Genomic DNA, 6,757 nt, shown 5'->3' on the forward strand with positions numbered 1-6,757 from the left:
CATACGACTCTATGCTATCTTCAATCGATTGTCATCATTAAGCCCGCAGTATTTAATAAAGCGGCTGCTCTTTAAAAATTGGCGCGCTTTTCAGTAAAAATTTATGTCAATGAGTCATTCCGCGTAAATTACATTCCGCATAATTATGCCATTCCGCAAGTCATGCCACATGCCATTCCGCAAACTCATTCCTCCTTTTACCCTCACCGACTGAAGCTGCGTTCATATTTAACACGAAACATGTTTAGAATAAACATGTTTCAACGAAAAACGTTTCACCTAAACATGCTTGTTATTGCATTGTTCACGCTAGGTGTCAGTTTCAAACACGTTTTATGCCTGGTGTGTAATGTATGCGATTTCACGGTTCTTGCACAAATATTTTACAATTTAACCGAAAAATATTGCTCGAAATTACAATAAAGTTTCCATTAAATCTCTGTTTTTCGAGTGTCTATCATCAAGCACTTCGAAAGAGCAGGGCTTTCAAGCGTTTAGCAATGAGACATTATTGTCAGTATTTGCGCTATCTTCGGTGAAAGAATAATTTTTTGTCAAGCTTGTTTTTACATTGCAATGCTGTGCGCTTGTATCCGCCGTCGTAAACTTTCCTGGCGATGTTCTTCCTCTGAATTTTAGCCTCTGCACACTGGCGACTGATTATCTGCGTTAGCGTTGCCAATTAGAGTGCAGCCTTTACATTTGTATTCTGGTATAATTCTTCTAATCGTTTGAAAGATAAAAATTAATTCCAACCTGGCTAGGTGGATTAGAAGAATAATCACATTGGGGGGAATTCAAAAGATGCAAAATCAATCGGTCAAATTGCTGTTTATTTACTTTTTACCCAGAATGGTTTTCTAAATATTAATGTTAAGGAAGACTATGACCGCTACACTTCCTCTGGTCCCCAACTGCAACCTGCCAAAAAAATAAATGAATAGAAATAACTACTTATACATTGCTCTACCTCACGAAATATGCTTTCTTTACTGTCTTTCTCAAACTGAAGGCTGACACTCGCTTCTTATAGAAAAGTGTGTTCTTATAGCAAAATGTGTTCTCGCACGTCGGTGTAATTGTTATTGCTATTGACACCCTTTCTCCCGACACAACTTTATTAGCCGCCGTTTATATAAAAAAATTGATAAAGATGAAATGTTCAAAGCAAACGAAAATTCATTTTTAACATTATATTCACCGAGCTTAACATTTAACACCTTTATTGTGTGTCTTTCAAAAGGGTTGTTCACACAGGCCAATCAAAGTTGGCCCTGGGTGAGAAGAACCGCTACAATATTCAAATGCTCAGTTATCCTTTTTCCTTTGAGTTTCTTTCGTTCGTACTTTAACTGTGAGCATTGGCGAGCTTTATTTTGTTGTTTTGATATTAATTTGTGATTTGGAACCTTTAATATGGGCATAACGTTATACTCGCCACGCCGTTTGTTACCCCGAGTAGGCGAACCAAAGTTTTTATTATATGAGAAAAAATCGTCTTGCTTACCAAGGTTACCCTTCCTGCGGACAGAAGACAGCTCGCCCACCCGAGTTGGTTGAATTTTTCAAAGAGAAAAGAGAAAATATAGCTTGACCAGGGTAACTGGGAAAGAAGATTGACGACTGGGCTACCCGAGACCATATGAATGCGCCCTTAGAAGGAGCCGTATACGTATATCGTTGTTTTTATATAGACTTCTTTCAGACAAACTGCTATCTTCAATTCACGATCAAGAAAATGTTTATTAAAAAATGAAGCAATATGATTTAAGCTATAACGACTTTTTACCTCTCTTAGCACTGCTTGCAGCTCAACTTGCAGTTAGGCTTCATCCAAATAGCATTTTTGGTGCATTCACCCTGTTGGGCCCATAGGGGACAACTTTTATTTGAATCTGTACACGTGGATGGTTTAGGACCTGCCAAAAGTAAAATGTTGAAAGGTATAATAAGGCTGACTGATTTTCTGATCAACCAGCTGAATGTATGTCAGACAGACAGACAGACAGACAGACAGACAGACAGACAGACAGACAAACAGACAAACAGACAAACAGAAAGACAGACAGATCGAACAACTCACTAGATGATGAGCTAACGGAATGGCTTTACTACCTTCCCGATTGAGAGACCGTTCATAAATTTATATATGGCAGTACTTTTCTAAATTAGCAATTTAACCAGACAAGCTGAAATTGCCTTTGCAGTAACGTGTTCGTGTATGTGTCGTTGCGCGAACAAGAAGAAGAAATTAGCTTTATGCTTTGCCAAAAGTCAATACTATGGTAATACACACAAGAACATTTCTCAACTTGCAATACAGTATTACTGCCCTGAAAGCCGTAAGAAAATGTTGCAAAAAATACTTGGTCGTCAGTTGTAATTCAGTGTTAATTCAAATGCAAGAGAATAAAGGGCGAACGTAAGGGACTGGTCATGAAATACAGAGGGGGTGGGCTATGAAAAATTGGATCTCGATTTTTTTTTTTTTGGAAATTCTGGCGTGGTCCACAATACTGATTTTGGCTGGGGGGGACTGAGTTTTTCTGTGCCACTTCAGGGGTGGGTCGCCCCACCTAAGCCAAATAATTCGTGGGTGGGTCACTGAAAATCAGTACGTATAAAAAAAAATCGTACCCCCCCCCCCCACCCCATACTTTAATGACCTGTCCTTAAGCGATACTATAAAAACAATTTTCGATTGAGTCAATCGAATCAATTTGCTTTCAACTGGACAGATGCAGGTGACTAATATGCAAGTAAGGGTCCAAACTTCGTTTTAGTGTTCCTTCTTCTAGCTTTCTTGATCGCAACGAACCCCACTGAGTGAAATTGCAAAATACTTGAGGTACTTACTGCAACCGGTAAAGCTTTTCTGACAGCCAATTTCTCATCCAAGTCGGAGTTCTTTCACACATTCGCCATTTTTAGCCCTTAAAGTGGGCACTTGATTTTGTTGCTGTCCTCACAACTTGAGGGGGTTGTACCTGCAATAATCATGCATCAAGCCGGAGGTAATTGGACAATTTAGAGACGAAATTCTTCATTGGTTGTAAAAAAAAATGTTTTTGAGAAAATATTCCCATGATGGGAAGTTTCAAGTAGTAGTTGATGTGTGTCACTATAGTTGCAAAGAAATAAATCTTACTTTCACATATAAGAAAAATGTATGGAGGCCGAATGTGTGCGACTGAAATATTCGGAAAGAAAAAACCATTTCGATAACTTTCGGGTGAGATACAGTTTATTGAATATTTCGCTCTAAAAATCAATCAATAATTATTTGGTAACGTAAAATGTCGAGAAAGAAAAAACATGTATTTAGATTGACTTTAAAGGTTTTCATTGTAATCTTTTTGTAATCGAAACAAGTACTCACGCCGACATCACTAGGTAAGTAACTTTTAACATAGGCGGGTAATGAAATGTAATATATCGTTCCTGTATACTTAAAAGTTTTCTTTCCCACTACAAACATGTAAGATAAATAGGACTATCTGTTTTACCTCCACAAACGTGACAGCTTCTCTTGCAGTTTCGTTTCATCCAGACTTCGTTAGCAGAACATTCTCCTTTAGCGGCCCAAATATGGCAGGTGTAAAAGTCATCTTGACAATCTGATGATCGATAGACAAAAGGCTAGCTAAGACTAACGCCATACGGGTGACCATGAAAACTATGTATCTGCTTTCTTTCTCTTTTCTTTTTATGGCAAAAAATTCTATTGGACGCTTTATTGGTCTCCATCAAAGGCATTGTTTGAGTCGTCACTCAACGTCTTTCTTATATTGGAGAGAAGCAATGCGTGATGACCTAAAGAACGACTGCCAAGGAGACTAGCGCTTTGAAAGACTTAACTCAGTTTGATACAGAAGAGGTGACCAACAAAACAACTATGCAAATATAGAAATAATGCATGGACGGCTTGCTTACTGCATAACCCGGGGTCGATGTACACGTCATCGATGGCAATATCGGAGTATCCAGTTTGACCAATTTTGCATTGTATTGTGAGCTGAAATCAAAGCACATGGTGTACACGGAATAATCAAGCTGAAAAATACAATCTTTATTATTTACTACAAACTTAAACAATTAAGCTATTTTCCGAACGAGATATTTTCTCTTGCAGATTTACTGTCATTGTTTATTAATGACTTAAATTCAAATCTAGACAATTTCAATGACAAAAATAGCTCATGTGCACTAAAACACATTGGATAGCAGCAAACAACCCGATTGGCCAAGTTTTAAAACCGCAAAATAATAGCCCAATTTCGATATATTAAAATTCAGCCTAAAACAATAGACCTCAGGACGAGGCTCCGGGGACCAAACTATAGAGTTTGTGGGGTTTATTCCCCGGAGCCTCGTTGTGATGTCTATTGTTTTAGGCTGAATTTTAAAATATCGAAATTGGGCTATTGACTGTATGTTAGTACAGCAGACCGTGTTTCTCGTTGTTCTCCAGTGTTTTGTATTTTAATAACAGATTTCGAAAAGTACGAAGCGTGATACAATTCGAAAAATCCCAAAACGAACAATATTATAAATTTTATATTAAGTAGTTTGATGGTAGAAAATATGCTGCTCTTACCCGATACGATAAGCCCAAAGGGACATCAATGTTCCCGGTCCCCCTTCCTCCATTTCATGTCTTGGTTTCCATTTTTGTAGAAAATAAACCAACTCTTGCCATTCGACAATTCCATCTTGATTGAGAGGCTACCCATTGTTTTGCCATACATGGTGTAGTAAAACTTGAGACACTGTCCTTCACTTTTTGCTGCGATCCACGGGCTCACTAGGTCAGCAGTTTCGCCAGCCCGAGTTCCTGAAGATTCCACGTAAAGGTAATATCCTGCAAAATTAATTAATCATTTAATTTTTTTTTTATTGTAAGTTCATCAACCATTTTCTCTTCTATGTAATGGTAGGCTGCAAATCAGTCCCATTTTTTTCTCTTCCCATGTCGATTTTGGAGCCTGTACAAGGACTTCTTAATCGATATAGATTACATCGTCTTTTACAAATTTGAAAATCACCCTCTTATGGTCTCTTATATTTTATTATTAATTATATCAAAAAAAATAATAGCGTATTATGGCCAAAAAATTGCTTATGTGGTAACAATATACCCAGTAAAAAAAAGAAATCAAAATCAAATATCAAGCAATGAACTGATCAAATGAACCTCACACCAAATATTAAGTAAAACTTCTATCGAAGAAAGATTCAAAAATCAAACTAAAATCCAGGAACGAAATTGAAACTCGCCGCATAATGGGTCTCATGCGAAACATGTATTGTGGCTTACATTTATCTTTAGATTATTTTTTAACGGGTTCGATTTCTGACAAAGATGTAATTCCTGTTGCAACAGGATAAAGAAGAAAACCTGAGTCCTGCTTGACAGGAGTCGAAGACATGATCTTTTGCGCATCGGTTGAATATCCTAACCATCGAGCTACAGGGAGATTTGTGGTCTCTTGAAGCGATTTATTGTTACTAATGGAAAGCGAGAAAACCAAGGCAAATAACACATTACCTAGACCACTTGTGTGATCTTTCATAGGACCTGTGTCTACGGTTTGTGTGTGGAATCGATTAAAGTCCCAGTTGAGGTTATCTGTGTACGAATTACGCCACATCCCCAGGCGGGAATTTTCAAAGTCCGTGTCGTCGTTGTCTGTCGATAAAGGGAATAGGGTATTAAAATCTAAAGAAGATACGGGATCCTTAGTCTTCTGTGAGAAACACAGACAAGTTATTAGTAATATACCGCGCTAACGTCAGAATGGATGTAGTACCCTATGTGAACCGAGACGTTTCTGACGCTTAGCCCACGAGGGCCCTTTTTTGGAGAGGGGGAGGGGTGATAAATCGCCTATAAAAATAAATAACAAGAGCATAACGTAGGTAAATGCGGCTGGCAGATAATTAATTTTGAAAAACAAATAGTTAGCTCGAAAACCAGCACTTCCGATGGATGACTTACCACTCTGTGAAAATGCAACTGATTCTTTTCCTTTATTATTATACTACCTTGAAAATAGACGCAGTAGTTATTTTGGCGGAGGTTAATTACGAATTTAGAGTTCTATCTAGAGGGGATATGTTGCGAATAGAAGATTCTGGTACATGAGTAAAATATACTCAACAAGTGGTAAACTCTGTTAAATCTACATAAAAGCAGGTAGTAAACTAAACATATCATTTACTGGACCTTCTACTATTGTTGAAATTCGTCACTATTTGCTTTGTTAATATAGCTCACCAAGATGGCACCGTTTTAAGATGCACATTTCACTATCATTTTCACTGCCTGGGCAAGGTTTCCCGCCATGAGCCGGTGGAGGATTGGTGCATGTCCGTACTCGTCTTCTGACGCCGTCATTACATGTCTTACTGCAAGACTCCCACTCGGACCAGCGGCCCCAGTGACCATTGACAGGAACTGTTAGGCAAGCGGGAAAGTTAACACGTTACAGTCACGAAGTGGTACTATAGTATTGCTGATGTCATTGTATGACCGAATAGAATTATGGTCAGTAAATGGTGCACATAGTTTGTGTGTTGAGTTAAATCTGGTCTTTTAGTGTTACTACTGGTTTAATCCGAGTGTTTCACCGCCCGTGGACCACTAAAGGGACATTAGATATTAGTCTAAATTGAGGAGGTGAATATAAGAATGCGACATTCTTATATTATTGGCTAAGAAGCTCTGGTTTATGACGTCATATTCACCTCGCCATTC

The 6,757-nt window shown here is 38.2% G+C and overlaps 1 pseudogene across 1 annotated transcript; it reads right to left on the minus strand.

The window, feature by feature from the left end:
* Window positions 1-215: 215 nt before the first annotated feature.
* Window positions 216-6,457, minus strand: LOC144641227 (MAM domain-containing glycosylphosphatidylinositol anchor protein 2-like; annotated as a pseudogene). Its single transcript, XR_013568523.1, has 8 exons — window positions 6,278-6,457; window positions 5,549-5,689; window positions 4,598-4,861; window positions 3,934-4,015; window positions 3,495-3,617; window positions 2,857-2,987; window positions 1,790-1,919; window positions 216-921 (listed from the first exon to the last, which is right to left on the minus strand). The product of XR_013568523.1 is annotated as an MAM domain-containing glycosylphosphatidylinositol anchor protein 2-like (transcript).
* Window positions 6,458-6,757: the final 300 nt, after the last annotated feature.

Source organism: Oculina patagonica, unplaced genomic scaffold, assembly GCF_052425735.1.
Source record: "Oculina patagonica isolate OP01 unplaced genomic scaffold, crgOcupat unplaced771, whole genome shotgun sequence".
Taxonomy (NCBI): Eukaryota; Metazoa; Cnidaria; class Anthozoa; order Scleractinia; family Oculinidae; genus Oculina; species Oculina patagonica.